Below are 18,154 nucleotides of genomic sequence, written 5' to 3'. Positions count from 1 at the left end.
TTGATAACACTTTCAAAAATTTTGAGCCAAATTCTAATGGGGAGTTTTATATAAAGCTTTTTCTTTATGGAATAGAAAGCCCTGCGGGCCTTCTCTCTTAGTGCATTCTCTCTCTCTCTCTCTCTCTCTCTCTCTCTCTCTCTCTCTCTCTCTCTCTCTCTCTCTCTCTCTCTCTTAGGAGTGTAAGAAATGACCATTATAATTAGCAGAGACCGTTTTCCACAACATGTCAGTAGTGTCAGGTCTTTAGGGCTGCATCACAATGAATGCTTTTCTAATTCTTTTGAATAGGTTTGAGGTCATTCTTTTTAAAAACATTCATTTAAAAACCTCCACTCATTGAAGTATTTACTGTAGTATTATCTTTCCTTTTGTTTTATCTGTCAGATCAGTACCTGTATGTCCCTGAGAAGAATGGAAAGTGTCTCCGTGTGACCGATGAAGAGGAGAAGACTGCCATTCTCAATGAAGATCACGCAGGACACTTCGGCTCATGGGTGTGTGGACAAGGGGGTGGGGGGAGCCCCAGAATTAGGAGTTATTTGTTTTATTGTGTTAGACAGCACACGTGGAGGGGTGATGAGGTCATGGACACAGCCAGGCTCTGCTACGTAGACAGTACCCACAGGTGGGAGGTTTGTATGCTGTCACCAGCCTGACACAGCTGACCTCCTTCAGCTCATCGGCTCAGGGATTTGTACAGATTCTCAATGTGTCTGGCAATCACTGGGTCACGGTAAGTAACATAGGCTGTAAGGAAGGTACTTTAAATGTGTTTGACTCTTTGGGAATTAATAATAAGCATGATTTCCGTTCCCAGGTGGTATCACTGCTGCAGTACAGTGGAAAGACAGTTCGGATCGGGTGGCCACATGTACAGCAGCAGCAGGGATGGAGGGACTGTGGACTGTTTACCATCGCAAACAGCCTCACACTCTGCATGGGTGGAGATCCAGGTAAGTTATGTTATGATCAAAAGCAAATGCGTGATCATCTTTTTTCTTGTTTTGTAGATGGATCTCTTCCTCCTTTCCCGAGCTGTGAGAGAACCCCCCTCCCAGAGGTACATTTCTGTGATGTGGAGACCAGACAGGATTGCACTGGAGCTGATGGTGGAATGCGGGAGGTGTGGTGAATGGTTCCATGGCCAGTGCCAAGATCTACAGCCAGATGACCTCATAAGCATGGAGGAGTGTATGTGCTGCATTTGGATTAGTATATTATACTAACACTCCAATGTGGTAATGCCTGTCAACAACATTACCATCATTTACAGCTATTAACATATGTATTGTTAATAAGACTCAGTGTCTTCAGTGTTTATTTTTCATGAGCGCACAAACTACTTATTTTAAAGAATTTATTTTTTTCAGCAGACCCTGATTCTGTATTGAGACCTTTTTATTTGGAGAAATATTGCAGCTGCTTTTGCACTTTCATTTTTAATTGGTATAATAGTCTTAGTTTCTGAGCTACTGAATTATTGCCTGACTTGAGTATTTCCAGGGCAGAGATATCCAAAGTAAACTGGATGTCAGTTCTAACACCCACCTTGTTTAATGTAGTTATATTGAACCAGCTCAGGAGGAGCTGATTCACTGTATTGAAGTGAAATTGTGCCAAATTAGGTGTGTGTAACATGATATAAAAGTACAGTAGATGTAATTCTGAAGTAATAAACAACTTCACATTTTACGTGTACATGTTTCAGACATTAATGCTTCAATTTCAAATTCGATTTCCATTCCTATTAACTGATATTAGACAATGACATATTATAAAAGTTAATAGTATGAAATGTCCGTATGATTTACTGATAACACATATAAATTGGTGATGTCATTTTTCGACAGGCAGCCTCTTTAAAGTCCTTCTTATCTGAAGCAGCAGAGAGGAGCAGCAACTGGCTGTGGTTGAGACGGAAAGATTCTGGCTGGGGATCTCAAGCACAATAGAAAGAAAGAAACGCTGATGTACAGGTAAGTAAGCTGGGCTGAGTTGAGTGGGGGACGGAGGGGGGTGATGCTGGGACGCCAGAATCACCGTCGAGCCCTCTTGAGGTGTCGTGGGCTAGTCGACGAAACACTGAGGATGGAAGGTGCCCACTTGAAAACCCCAGAGATGTACCCTACTTAGCTCAATCCAGACGGTTGTCATGCTGATGCTCTGGGGAGGCCGCACTGTGGTTGATCCCCGGAGCCAGCATCGCAGCCGTTGTGTGTGCTGATGCGCCAGGGAGGCAAAATAAGATGATCCCGGGAGCCAGCATTACACTTCAGCCATTAACACCAGACAGAAGATATCTACATCATCATATGGAAGGAAACGTAAATGGATGGAGACATATATGGATCACATTAGTTTACTGTAAAGCTACGTCTTAGTTGGTGCTTATCTTGGCGAGAGCCGAGTTCAAATCAGCATGAAGTTTTAACATCTACTCTCGTGTAATGGAAATCATGGGTTATGTGAGAAGGCATTTTAAAGTTCAGTTAAACCTGCTCCTAACACCCCACTCCATCGGTCAGGACCTTGACGTGGTGAGGAGGCTTTTTGCCAAAGCTGACCTGCAGTATAGTTTGTTTTTTTCTCACTACTGCTTACACATTAAGTCCTGGATAGCACGTTACAATAGAAATATGCAATCTAATCATGTACCTGTTTTATTGTGAAGAATACAGAAAATAAAGTTTGTTACATTTTTCAGCATGTTGTTCCATTTTTGTGAATGTCTTTCTGGTTCGGAATACTACACCTGATACACAAATGATTGAGTTCAGATTTCTGCTCGCCATGCAGTGCTCTGTTAAGGGTTCACCAGCACTAAGACTGGACAGCTCGGATCTAGACTGACTTCTACTCTAGCATTTACACAAATCTGACATCCTGTATGCTTCATTAGTTAAGAGCCTGAATTATACACACTAAAGTCAGGGACAATATGTAGTGGTTAACAATCACATTGCTTCTAGTTCCAAATTTGTACTTTTGAGTGTTCAAAGTTATGGAAGAAACATTCTTATTTTATAGCATATGATATAATTTGGCTTCATACATATTTAACAAATGCATATACAGTATTACTGATAACAAAGAAACAACAACCAATCTGCAGACCTGCTTTGAGAAATGACAGGCTCCATTCCAGGATGATGCCAATGATCTGACAAACACTGTAGGAAGTGGCAACACATACAATGAGGGTGTATTACTTCATTTCTTTATGACAAGTTATGGTTAAACTAAGAGAAATTTGCAGACTTAGTGCAAGACCATGCATGAATAATGCTAAAGATTAAATCTTTTGACCTGTTCATCCCTTTAATTTTTGACATTCCCTAAATATTTCTCACAATATACACTGAAGCTACTGTATAACCTATATTAATCATACTGCCTTACTGGAGTAAATAACAATATTTGTTGATCACAAACTTATTGGCACATTTTCAATTAAAGTCTGTGTAAGTTGAGGTTAGTCTTAATTGAGCTAGTCACTATTAACACTATTCATCAATTAGAAACCACTACTTATCAATTTATCAATATTATAAAAAAAAGAACATTAGCTGTAAAACACGCCCAGAAACTGAAGCAAAGTAGTTTGTGCACTCAGCACAGCATGGTCAAAACAAAGGAGCTGGATCTAGATGTGAGAAAAGCACTTGTTACAGTAACTACTACAGCAGCAGGGGAATCGATAAAGAGCGCTGTGGGGAAAAAAATCTAAATACAAAATCCAGTGTATGAAATAACTATACAAAGTCATCTAAACACAAAAGGCAGACGCGACCGCTAACCACATTTACAACAATTCAATTAAAAAAAAAAAAAAAAGCGTCTTGAATGATCTTTAGTTAAGGGTGTCAATAGTTTTGTCTGCAACTGTATGTGTAATCATGACAACTCCCTGATTGTGATCCATAAGTATAGCAAGACTATAAACATCAACATGACTACCCACAGATATGTGTAGAAATTATTACCAGACTATACTTCGAACTTATTGTTTGTTATAAACATTTTATTTGAAAAGTCACAATTAATATAGTTTGCGTTACAGTTGTGATCATTTAAGCTGTTCTACTTTATTATTATTATTATTATTATTATTTATTTCTTAGCATATATATATATATATATATATATATATATATATATATATATATATATATATATATATATGTAATTAAACAATATTTAATGTATTTTATATTTACTGCAAAAGCTCTTATGTAATCACGTGAAGAGCAATCAAATAAAATACAACCATTTATGACACAAAAAACATTGATCAATATAATAAATAAATATAATACGAATAAATGCCAACAAAAAAGCAAACGTAACTTTCAGTCAGTAAAATGCAGAGATGTTTCACCCTATCCTCTCCGCATCACGAAACTTAATCGTCACGTGACTCATACGCTAATAAGTCACATGACGGGGGGGGGGGGGGGGGCGAAATTTGGCAGGGGGTGAAATTCTAAAGGAAACTAAACCTGCACATTTTGACGTCATTCAGGCCAGGTATTAAAAAACACTGTTTTAACACAGAATGTATGAGGAGAAAATTGAACATTGGCTGTAATTTTGTCAAATGGTACTAGGTGGCAACAAATGCAAAGTTTTCAGAGAACAGCTGCGTCACCACCACCAGGAAATGTTGTACTCTGTTCAATTAAAGGCTGTTCAGGTAACCGAAAATACAGAAAACTCCATCAGTAAAGGCAGTTGGACAGTAGCTGCATTGTCAAGTGATGGGAAAAGATTCAGTTGTATGGTCTGATCAATTTAATAGAGAATTGAAGTCATGTCATAAGCGGCCTGTATCTGAGATATAAAACATTCACTAAAACACACAGATAACAAAAACTTCTCCAGTGAAAAACAAAAGCTCTCTAGTGCTGTAGTTCCCATGTAGACTGTATTGAATTTGCAATTGCTGTATTGCTTTCATTTTTGCAGTCCCTTTGGAGTGTTAATTCCCCTCAGTGTAATACAGAACGATAGGTTGCGGATGCAACCCCGGTTCCCTGAAAGAGAAAATAACCATCAAGGTATGGGATATTGCCGTCAGGCAGTAGCGATTGGCTGAGCTTTTATAGCAAAGCTGCCGATAGGCCTCTGCACGAGCTGCCACGTAAGCCCGCCCCCTTGGGAGCTTACTATACGCAGCGCGCAGAGACTCACTTCCTCTTTTGCTCTTCAGGCCGTGAAGGCTTCTGGAGCGACCTCGCGGCTTGATGGTTATTTTCTCTTTCAGGGAACCGGGGTTGCATCCGCAACCTATCGTTCCCTTTCAAGTCGAAAATAACCATCAAGGTATGGGAACAGTGTACCCAAGCCGTCGCGAGGGAGGATTCTCGGCAGTAGGACAGCCTTACGTCATAACGCAACTGCGTAGGCAGTACATCTACGCATATGCGGAGCTGCGCCTCAGCGTCTATGCTCGCAATGACACCTGTCCTAAGGTGGAATAGTCACACCATATTGTCAACCACTCTACACGTCCGCAACCTGAGGCGTCATAGAGTGTAACACAGATGCTCCAAATGACGGAGCAGAGGATTCCAGTACATTTAACCGGTAGAACCTCGTAAATGTATGCGGTGTAACCCAACTGGCTGCAGCGCAAATGTCAGACATCGGCACCCCTCTAAAGAGGGCCCAGGATGTTGCCATACCCCTAGTGGAATGTGCCTTCAACTGCCCTGGTGGCGGAAGGCCCATAGAATCATATGCTAACTGAATAGCATCCACTATCCAATGAGAAAGGCGTTGCTTAGACAACGGCTGACCCAAAGTCTTAGAACCATGGCATATGAACAGCTGTTCTGTTTGCCTCACAGTCCTTGTGCGGTCAATATAACACCTCAATGCCCGCACGGGGCAGAGCATGTGTAACCGCTCTTCATCTGAGGAAGAAAAAGGAGGAGGATGGAACGCCATCAACTCAACTGGTTGGTTCATGTGAAACGGGGATATGACCTTGGGTAAAAAGGCCGGATTTGGAAGCATGGAGACCTTAGAACCGTCTCCTGCGAAACGAGTACATGATGAATGCACCGAAAGTGCATGTAACTCGCCCACGCGTTTTGCTGATACCACTGATAGCAAAAACGCAGTCTTTATAGACACTGTGGAGAGGCTCGAACGGTGCCTTGGTAAGGGCTTCTAGCACCACATCAAGGCTCCATGACGGTAAACTGGTCGACCTTGGAGGCCGCAAGCGTCTTACGCCCTTTAGGAACTGAGATGCCAAAAAATAGCAACCAGGTGATAACCCGTCAATGCGTACATGGCAAGCCGAAATAGCGGCTAAATACACTTTAAGCATAGAGGGAGATTTCCCCTCATCTAGCAGCTTCTGCAGAAACTGTAATATCACTGCCATAGGGCAGGAGACCGGGTCATGGCCCTCAGCCAGACACCAACTCTGAAACAATTGCCACTTATACGCATACTGCGACCGAGTAGAGGGCGCTCTCGCACTCTAAATGGTCGATATAAACTCCGTCGAAAGCCCTAAGGCTGACAGGCGCTCCCGTTCAGGGGCCAAGCCCATAACTGCATGAGTTTGGGGTTTGGGTGCCATAGCCCTCCTTGGGCTTGGGACAACAGGTCCGCTCGCAGAGGGAGCTCCCTCGGACGACCGTGCAACAACTGCACCAGACTCGGGAACCATATCCTCCGAGGCCACCGAGGAGCGATCAGAATCACTGTCGCTTGCTCTACCCTGACCTTCTCCAAGACGGCGGGGAGCATCGGAATCGGTGGAAATGCATACAGGAGCCCTGGCGGCCATTCGTGAGCCAGTGCATCGACTCCTAGGGGGCTGTCGAGGTCCTTCACCGAGAACCATAGGGGACAGTGCGTGGTCTCTCGTGAAGCGAAGAGATCGACTTGCGCTGTGCCGAACCAGTCCCAAATGCGCTCTACCACCCGAGGGTGAAGACGCCATTAGCCTGCAAGAGGACCTCCTCTGGACAGGAGATCCGCTGCGTAATTGACTCTGCCCGGTAGGTGAACCGCACGCAGAGAGGCTAAACGCGGTTGTGCCCAAAGCAACAGCCGTGTTACCATCCGGTGAAGACCGGGGGACCGAAAGCCGCCCTGGCGGTTGATATACGCCACTACCGTGGTGTTGTCTGACCGCACTAACACGTGCTTGCCTAGAAGCACTGGCAAGAAGTGCCGAAGGGCGAGGTCCACCGCTCTGAGTTCCACAGCATTGATGTGGGCTGACCTCCAGGGTCCTGACCACACTCCGCGAGTCCCCGACCCGTTCCAGACTGCTCCCCAACCCTGGTTGGAAGCGTCGGTCGTAATAACCTCCCTTCGGAAGATGGGACCCAAGCGTACGCCCTGGCGGATGTTCGACGGAACTTTCCACCAGCGCAGTGCTTCCCAGCAGGTTTGGGATACCCTCAACCTGCGGTGTTTGTCTCTCCGCGGATGCAACGCGAAGGCATTGAACCAGGCCTGCAGAGGTCTCTGGTGTAGTAAGCCCTAAGGAAGGGCTTGCGAGGCGGCAGCCATCAACCCCAGCATGTGCTGACACAGCTCCATGCTGACTGTTTCTCTCAACCTGAATAGAGAGAGACACCGCTCCAGCGAGGCAACTCTTTGTGTCGACAGGGTCGCTTCCATGGACACAGAGTCCAGATGCAGACCCAAGAATTCGGTCTGTTGGCTCGGCACGAGGCGGCTTTTTTCTGAATTGACCTTCAGACCTAGCCGGTGAAGATGGTTTGTAACCATCACCGTGTGCTGTGCCAACTGCTCCTTTGACTGCGCGCAGACGAGCCAGTCGTCCAGATAATTCAGCAGTCGGACACCTTGAGCCCGCAAGGGAGCTAAAATGGCATCCATACACTTCGAAAAGGTTCAAGGAGCTAGAGACAGGCCGAATGGCAGGACATAAAACTCTTAGACCCTGCTCTGAAATGCGAATCGTAGGTACTTCCTGTGACCCGGACAGATGGGAACGTAAAAGTATGCATCTGTGAGGTCTACGGTGGTAAACCAGTCGCCCTGCCGGACAGACTGGACAATGTGCCTGTGCGTAAGCATCTTGAACGACAACACCCGTGGGTATTTGTTCAGAAATCGCAGATCTAAAATAGGGCGGAGCCCGCCGCCCTTTTTTGGCACTAGGAAGTACTTTTATTTCTTAGAGTAAAACCCCTGGTCGGTCAGAGCAGGGTCTACTTGTTGAATGGCACGCTTCTTGAGCAATGTCTGTATTTCCACATTCAGAGCTGAGGACTGAACCGAGTCCTTCACTGCAGTTACCACCACTCCCCTGAAGGGGGGGGGGGGTTTAACCGGAACTGAAGGGTGTACCCGGTGGATATAGTTTTGCGCACCCAGATGTCGTTGGTGCATTGTTGCCAGAACAGGAGCTGTGGAACAGTGTAGGGATGGGTTAACGGCTGCCGGGTTTCTCAGGGCTGCTTAGGCTGCGCTCGCTCACGAGGGGCCTGGCCACCCTCCGCGCTGCGGTCTTGCAAACGCGGGTTGGCTGCGTGCTGAAACCCCCAAAGGGGCGGTTTTACTGCCCTGTGGGTGCGCTTGCTGCTGCGGCGGTGCCCTGCGCCACTGGCGCTCCTGTGGCTGCCTTTGCTGGAAGGGTTTGTTTGGCCACATCTTTGCCAACTGCTGCGACGCCTCACGCACCTTGACAGAGCGTTGCAGCATCTCCTCAACCGCTGGGCCAAACGTGTGCCCCAGGGATATAGGAGCATCTAGCACTGGGGCCTTATCAGGCTCCTGTACTCTGGCCTGCGAGAGCCAGAGCTGCTTTCTCGCCACCACAAGAGAAGCAATGCTCCTGCCCTGTGCTTGCACATTCAGCTGAGCCAGCTTAACCAAAAGCTGCGCAACTGCACCCAGCTCGGTCCTAAGTCCAACAGATGGAAACTCAGGCAGATCACGAATCAGCGCCACCTGGTAGACCGTCAGGAGGCTGGCCATGTTAGATAGCCTAACTGCTTCTGTAGCCGAGGCATACCCCTTTTTCAGGTGGGCCTCCGTAATCCTACACTGCCTGTTAGGGCTGGAGGGATCCTTAGCCAGCCCAGATAATGTCGGCGCCTTTACTAGCGCGGCGAACGCAGTGCCCACTGGCGGAAAGGACGCTAACCCAGCTTCGCTCGCCCCGTGCATGGTGAAGGCCGAAGCCTTGCGAGAAGTTGCAGGGGCGGAGGCCGGGGCCCCCCAGGTGGACTGCACCTCCTTAATAAAATACGGGAATGCCGGGAGCATCCTGGACTGAAGGGGCGGAGCCGATGGCAACTCAAATAGAGAGCGTCGTGTTGGCTCTAACGCAGGCCAGTCCACGCCTAAGTGACGGGCTGCCCACTCCACCACTGACCACATAGGGTCATTAGTATCCAGCACTTCTGGGTCGTCCTGCCCAGAGTGCTGGGATGCCACCTCAGGCTCCGTGCTCTCTTCAAAGAGCGGATCTGCATCAGATGCATCCCTTGAAACAGCATCGGCGTCCCACTCTAGTTCCTGGGGTTGGCCGTGAAGCACTGGTGGAGGAATCATCGGCTGACTAGCGATGGGTCCGGTTGCTAGCTCTGGGGCCCGAGGCGCCACATTCGCCAGGGTCATGAGGAGGGATTGCTGTCTCCAGATGTGTCCTGATAACACCTGCCCCTTCGAGGGGAGTGAGAGTGCCTTCTCCGGCGAGGCGATCGAGATCTGGATCGAGACTCCCGACGGGGGCGCGCCCCGCGAGAGGATGGGCTGCGGGAACGTTCCCGAGCACGCCTGGCTGGAGACCTCTGACCAGCTGTAAGCTGGGAGGATGGGCTCCGAGGGAGCTGCGACATCACCGGCGGCGTCACAACAGATGACGGTGGGGCCGAGACGGTGTGAGACGAGCCCGAGGATGGGGAACGACCTCCAACCGCCTTCCTAGCTCTCTGGCGAAGGGTGCGCGTCTGAAACCCCGCACATAGCTGGCAGTATGCCCTACCTGCCAGGGCAGATGCGGCATGGTCCGGCCCCAAGCATGCGACGCAGTCCTCATGTGGGTCGCTGGCAGGCAACTTGGCCTGGCAGGTCACGCAGCGGTGGAACCCAGACATGGTGTGTAGCCTTCGCAAGCACTGACGAGCAGTAGCGAGCGAGGATCACCAATGTGCGTGCGTGGAACGCCGAAGCGTCTAGCACTGACGTCGAGCACCGAAGTGCGTGCGTCGACCGTCGAGGGTGCGTGCGTCGAGCACCGAGCACCGAAGCGTCGAGCACCGAGGTGCGTGCGTCGAGTGTCGAGGGTGCGTGCGTCGAGCACCGAAGCGTCGAGCACTGAGCCCCAAGTGCAGAAGCACTAAGCACCACGCGCAGAAGCGCTGCACAAAGCGCCGAAGCGCTGCACCAAGCGCACAAGCGCTGACACCAAAAGCGCCGGAGCGCGAGTGCCGGAGCGCGAGTGCCGGAGCGCGAGTGCCGGAGCGCGAGTACCGAGCGTGGAACGCTAGCACAGACGCCTATGCGTCAGCTGACCCGCCAAGCGGAGACGCTAAGTGCTGGTACAGTGTCTGATGCCGTGCAATACCTACATGATGGTGCTGGGGAATTACCAAGTTGGTGGTCAACTTCCTCTGTAGAGTGAAAGGGAAAAAATGTTTTTTTTTTTTTTTGGACGTTGCAGCAATAATACAAAGTAAGAGAGTGTAGTACAATTACCACGTGGCGGGAACGCACCGCGGTGGGGAAGGAACACTGCAGAGCAGACTACACGCACATGCACACGCACGGTCTAGCCTAAGCTAGACCGAGGATGCAGATATTTGCGTGGGCCAAGGCCAACGCAACACGCGTCCGAACAAAATATATATATACACAATATCTATATAACAATAATATACACACACAATAGTATACAAAAAACCCAAACACAATAATAATAGTAAGAAACAGAGGAAAGATGGAGAGACCACGAAGAAACGCGATGCAAAGCAAAGCGAGAAGGAATATATAAAGTAAACAATATATATCCTAACAATAATAATAATAATAATAATAATAATAACAATTATCACTGAAATAAACTCAGAGAAGGGGATAAACCAGCTTATCAAGCCTAAGCTTATGGAGTACAATCAGTGTACAGCTCTAAGTCCTACCGCTACTGAGGCTGAAGGCAAAAGAGGAAGTGACTCTCCGCGCGTTGCGTATAGTAAGCTCCCAGGGGGGCGGGCTTACACGGCAGCTTGCGCGGAGGCCTATCGGCAGCTTTGACATAAAGCTCAGCCAATCCCTACTGCCTGACGGCAATGTCCCATACCTTGATGGCTATTTTCGACTTGAAAGGGAACCTTGAGTTTTGCATTCTGTTTAGTTAATCAATTTTGCAAAACAACATAGTTGGCTCCAAATCAGAATTTATTAATGGAATACCATCACATCATTAGTTTAGTCATTGAAGCAACAAAATCAAAAGAAAATAACAGCATTATTGCTTAGTCATTTGAACAAACAGTGAACTCAAGAACAATAAACAATAAACAAGATACATTTGTCAAAATACATTTTCATCATTGAATAGAAGGACAAAATCTGCAAACAGAAATGAATACAAATGAATTTTTTAAACATAAATCAGACCAGGTCACTCAGGTACATCTTGCCTCTCATGTACATTTGGCCAGACATCACAAAAAATGTTTGTTTGCCATGCACCTGGGAAAAAACCTTCTTGTATGCCGAATCCACGCCTGACATTGTTCTTGGGTAATGTCATTGCATGCAGCATCCATGGCTTGCAGAAGGGTGGCGTGCTGATAAGTTTGACGATTGTAAACCCTCCACCTCCAAGCAGAGAAGTACTCCTCAATAGGATTGAGGAAAGGCTAGTATGGTGGCAGGTACATTACAATGAATTGCTGCTGTGCTGCAAACCATTCCTGCACCACCGCTGCGTGATGGAAGCTAACATTGTCCCACACAATGACATATGTGACCTCCTGATCAACTTGAACAAGGTTATTGTGCAGCTCATCTAGAAAATTCACCAGATGTGTGGAATTGTACAACCCAAGTAACGACCTACGGGCCACACATCATCGCCTGAAATGGCAGCACACATGGTGATGTTGCTCCACGACATCGTCTGAAATGACAGCACACATGGTGATGTTGCTCCACGACATCGTCTGAAATGGCAGCACACATGGTGATGTTGCTCCACGACATCGTCTGAAATGGCAGCACACATGGTGATGTTGCTCCACGACATTGTCTGAAATGGCAGCACACATGGTTTTGCTGCTACCACGCTGCCCTGGGACTTGAGTTGTCGCACACTGGCCAATGATATTCCTGCCACGTCTTTGTGTTCTGGCCAAGTTGAAACCAGCCTCATCAACAATAATGTATTTGTGCCGATTGACGTTCACATCCAGCTCCATTTCCTTCTGAAAATAGAGATGCACTGTTGGGTTTACTTATCAATATCAACTCACAGTACTACCACAGTATTACAGTATCTGTACCAAACTCACATGCTAACAGTATCATAAGAACATTACTGTCCCTGTGTATGCACTTCTATTGCAGTATACTGAGGCGTGAATATAGTGTTGAATATAGCGTCCGGATGATAGAGGCTACTGTTGACCTTTTCATATTAGGTTGAACAGTCAGCCCAGCTGCTCTCATTGACAAGCCTCTGTTGATGATGTGGTCAGCAACTGTTGTTCAGATTTCATTCAACACGGTAGCTCTTTTTGATCATACTTCATCTCGTCTTCCTTGATGTTGTCCCTGTACCTGTCATCGCTATCGCCATCGCCCTCACCCTCGCCCTCGCCATCGCCATCGCCCTAACCCTCACCCTCGCCATCGCTATCGCCCTAACCCTCGCCCTCGCCATCGCTATCGCCCTAACCCTCGCCCTCGCCATCGCCCTCACCCTCACCCTCGCCCTCGCTCTCACCATCACCCTCACCCTCGCCATCGCTATCGCCCTAACCCTCACCCTCGCCATCGCTATCGCCCTAACCCTCGCCCTCGCCATCGCCCTCACCCTCGCCCTCGCCCACGCCATCGCCATCGCCTTAACCCTCACCCTCGCCCTCGCCCTCGCCCTCGCCATCGCTATCGCCCTAACCCTCGCCCTCGCCATCGCCCTCACCCTCGCCCTCGCCCTCGCCCTCGCCCTCGCCATCGCCCTAACCCTCACCCTCGCCCTCGCCCTCGCCCTCGCCATCGCCATCGCCCTAACCCTCACCCTCGCCATCGCTATCGCCCTAACCCTCACCCTCGCCATCGCTATCGCCCTAACCCTCGCCCTCGCCATCGCCCTCACCCTCACCCTCGCCCTCGCTCTCACCATCACCCTCACCCTCGCCATCGCCCTCGCCCTCGCCTAGCATCTTGTTCTGCAGCCTGCTCCATTTTGTCACAACCTGCATGGAGTCTACACAGCCTTTTATGTGGTGTTGAGATGATTGTCAATTAATTCTACTTGCATTTTCACAATGTGAACGCGATTATCAATAATGAGACGTCGTTCTTGGTAATAGCAATTAGAGTGAAGCATTTAAAAAAACAGACACAAACATTTGAAATATGTATTTCTGACTGAGCAAGTAATGTAGATCATTGTGAAAGTCATGTTAGATTTTGTAATTTGTATGTAATCAAAAGCAGAAGCGTTTGGGGTTCCGAAACAATTTGATTTCTGCAACTCAGTTTGGAGTTTTGTGTTGAGTTTTGAAAATTGCGCCAATGGTTTCATAAATTTGATTTTATCAACTGAATAAAACTGTAACGAAAGGTAGTCAATTTGTGTTTTTTTTCTCAATTAAAATGTGTTTAATACTTTAGTTACCTTGTGAAGATTAACTAGTCTGCTGTGAAGATTAAGTTGTTATGGATATGTTTTTAAAACACACATGGTTGTAAAGTGAAGTGAAATGCAACTGTCTAAAAATCATGGGACATAATGATTAAGCATGTTGATCTGTTAAACAATTTAACTGCGCTTCAGTGCTGTGGTTATTTTTAATCCTTTATTCATAAAGCATGTATATCTGTCTGCACCCGCTGAAGTCTGTTCTACATTTTAGATGTGGCTAACCAAAATAAGAGTCCAGATTATCTTTGTTTTAAAAAATAAGTTTATTTGTGAGCTTTATTTGTGCCACGGTGTATTGTCTGTAGCCAGATTCATGTTCCCCTAATTAAAATTAATTTAAAACAATCACAATGTTTTCTTTTTTATTTCAGTTTAATATATTGAGGTGTGTACTTACAGACACCCAGCTTTCTACACTGGCACTTACCTACAGACACACAGCTTTCTACACTGGCACTTACCTACAGACACACAGCTTTCTACACTGGCACTCACCTACAGACATACAGCTTTCTACACTGGCACTTACCTGAGACACACAGCTTTCTACACTGGCACTCACCTACAGACACACAGCTTTCTACACTGGCATTTACCTTATTAAAAGGAAAACCAATCAGTTAAGTAAACTTCTATTTGATATCCACAAAATGTTGCCTTGGATAAAGGCGTCTGCTAAACAATAACCACAAAACTAAAAAGAACATGGATGACCTCCTCTCTACAGGAGATTTTAAATGAATATATGAAAGATGATGCTTTTACCTATCAGATGTAGTACTACATGATATTTATAATGTATGTCGATGCTCTGTTATTATTTTTTTCACATGCTTTTTCATATTTTACTACCTAACCCACAACTATTACCAACATAAACTACCACAGCCATAAAAACACTGCGATCCTTCATACAAGACCCATACTGGACCTTTGAGCTCACCCGAAGATACCCTGGAACTCTTATGTCTGACAGAAAAAGGCCCAGATGAACAGGGATACCTCAGGGCTCTGAACATGATCCCAGGTAAGTGGAATATTGAACTGGCAAGTTTAGTGGCATCCTTCAGATGAGAAGTAAACCGAGGTCCTATCGTAAGTGACTCTGCAGCAGCAGCAGTCGTGATGCATAGTTCAGCCACTAGGCTAGGGAAGTCGCTTTGGATAAAAGCGTCTGCTAAAAGACTAATTAATAATAATAATAATAATAATAATAATAATAATAATAATAATAATAATAATAATAATAATAATAAATGAACTGGACTCTCTATTGAACTTTTCACATAACTGAATGTGGCTGACAATACCACAAAGGAAAGTGTGAGATGTGAGGAGTATGAAAATATGGTTCTGAGAAAGAGACAAACAGACAATCTTGCACGTTTCTACATACATGCGAGAACAGAAACCACAAGCATCTGATAGGTAAAAGCAGAACAAGCGGTCGTGTCGGGTTAAGCACAGCAAAAGTGAAACCACAGCCAAAGTTCTGCAACAAGGAGGGTTATAAAGAGTGCATGTGAAACTAGGGAGGACTGAGTAATGAAGCTAGTGGAAGACTGACAACAGACCAGAGCTGTACAATAAACACCTGAGCCACTTCTTCCAGAGATAGAAATCCTATACTTTGTCTCACACAGGATCGCCATGCTATATTATTGAAATGTATGTGTTCATGGAACTGTGTATATATGGGGTCTCATAATCAAACATTAAATTACTTTAGATTTAAAACTATTGATTTTTTATATATATATATATATATATATATATATATATATATATATATATATATATATATATATATATATTATACAGTAAGTTTGATATATGAATAAATTATACAGATTTACTGTATGCGACAGATTGTATTTTCTAATGTCTACTTGAGGCCTGAAGGAAGGTTAAATATATAAGAACATAAGAAAGTTTACAAACGAGAGGAGGCCATTCAGCCCATCTTGCTCATTTGGTTGTTAGTAGCTCATTGATCCCAGAATCTCATCAAGCAGCTTCTTGAAGGACCCCAGGGTGTCAGCTTCAACAACATTACTGGGGAGTTGGTTCTAGACCCTCACAATTCTCTGTGTAAAAAAGTGCCTCCTTTTTCTGTTCTGAATGCCTCTTTATCTAATCTCCATTTGTGACCCCTGGTCCTTGTTTCTTTTTTCAGGTCAAAGAAGTCCCCTGGGTTGATATTGTCTATACCTTTTAGGATTTTTAATGTTTGAATCAGTTAGCCGCGTAGTCTTCTTTGTTCAAGACTGAATAGATTCAATTCTTTTAGCCTGTCTGCATACGACATGCCTTTTAAACCCGGGATAATTCTGGTTGCTCTTCTTTGCACTCTTTCTAGAGCAGCAATATCCTTTTTGTAACGAGGTGACCAGAACTGAACAAAATATTCTAGGTGAGGTCTTACTAATGCATTGTAGAGTTTTAACATTACTTCCCTTGATTTAAATTCAACACTTCTCACAATATATCCGAGCATCTTGTTGGCCTTTTTTATAGCTTCCCCACATTGTCTAGATGAAGACATTTCTGAGTCAACATAAACTCCTAGGTCTTTTTCATAGTCCCCTTCATCAATTTCAGTATCTCCCATATGATATTTATAATGCACATTTTTATTGCCTGCATGCAATACTTTACACTTTTCTCTATTAAATTGCATTGTCTGCCCAGTTCTGAATGCTGTCTAGATCATTTTGAATGACCTTTGCTGCTGCAACAGTGTTTGCCACTCCTATTTTTGTGTTGTTTGCAAATTTAACAAATTTGCTCACTATACCAGAATCTAAATCATTAATGTAGATTAGGAATAGCAGAGGACATAACACTGATCCCTGTGGTACACCACTAGTTACCTCGCTCCATTTTTAGGTTTCTCCTCTGATCAGTACTTTCTGTTTTCTACATGTTAACCACTCCCTAATCCATGTGCATGCATTTCCTTGAATCCCTGCTGTGTTCAGTCTGAGAATTAATCTTTTATGCAGGACTTTGTCAAAAGTTTTCTGGAAATCTAAATAACCCATGTGTGAATGAACATTAGAACGTCATTTTTCTAACAATCCTTTTGATTCCCACTTTGCTTGTTTCCTTAGACATGCGTCATCTCTGCAGTCTATTGTGGAATTGTAGTCCTGGGCAAAATGCTGGTGCAGCAGAGACCAGATTTAAAATAAATACAAAAATAAATGCTTTAAAACAAGTACACCCCCGGTTTAAGTAGAAATCAAGTCATTTATTTCATATGAACAACTGTTTTGATTGATCATATTTTATGACAAGAATTAAGGCTAAAAAATAGGAGGGATTATATTTAAGAATGGTGGCCAATTAGTTTTTTTCCTCCAAATTAAGAAATGTTTAATGTTTCAGCCCCGAGCCGTGGCGCAGACTCTTTTTGAGCTGCATGCTGCTTTCACGGGCACTGCCCCCAGCCAACCAGGACCCCCCCCCCCCCCCCAATCTGGACAGCACTGGCCGAGCCTACATACTCAATTAGTTGCCTAGCAACGCATCTCCTGTTGCGCGTCCCAGCTACTTGCATGAAGGCACACATCCAATTAAGAACCAGAGACAGGGTAATCCCTGTCACACCTGCAAGGTGGAAGCTGACCTACCAGCATCAAGCAGCGAAAATATAAACGTCACCGCCAAAGAATAAAATAAAACAAGGCAAGATATTACATTATTTCTGCAGGAGCCACTGTCCACAACGAAGCAAAACCAATGACAGCTTCAAAAGCAGTGGCTTTGATAAGCATACACAAAGACAGAACTAACACCGTGAATGCTACAAAACTATGGACACGTTTATAGCAAAGAATGAGCGCAGAGAAGCCGGCTCTGGGTGTGATAGCGAATGTTTCTGCATTCGTCATATTGTAACACTATAGAAGACTGTTGAAACATGTTGAAACATTTGTTACCATTTCATGTAATTTGTGTCCGAAGCAGTAAATAACTGTAGAACTTAAATAGCTGGCTTTTAGGTAGGCTATAAAGATAAACAAATACTATGTAGACAGCAGTTTAATATTCTTTATAAATACATTATTTATCAATGTAAATCGTGTACATGGTCATTTAAAAAAAAAAAAAAAAACATTTATTTTTTAATTTATTATTAATAATATATATTTTTAATAATGTATTTTCCATTCATAGCCTGCTCGTATTAAATGCACGACGGAGCCACTATATCTGAAATACAAGAGTATGTTTGTGTGTGTGCGTGTGTGTCTCTGTTTGTGTGTGTGG

The 18,154-nt window shown here is 45.2% G+C and overlaps 1 protein-coding gene across 1 annotated transcript in view; it reads left to right on the top strand.

Moving 5' to 3' along the window:
• LOC117965704 (E3 ubiquitin/ISG15 ligase TRIM25-like) overlaps positions 1 to 18,154 on the top strand; it is a 300,687-nt gene that overhangs the window by 179,176 nt on the left and 103,357 nt on the right. The gene's annotated exons all lie outside the window — the stretch shown is intronic.

Source organism: Acipenser ruthenus, chromosome 52 (assembly GCF_902713425.1).
Source record: "Acipenser ruthenus chromosome 52, fAciRut3.2 maternal haplotype, whole genome shotgun sequence".
Classification (NCBI taxonomy): domain Eukaryota; kingdom Metazoa; phylum Chordata; class Actinopteri; order Acipenseriformes; family Acipenseridae; genus Acipenser; species Acipenser ruthenus.
Note: the sequence above shows the minus strand (reverse complement) of the source record. Positions and strands in the feature narration are given on the sequence as shown.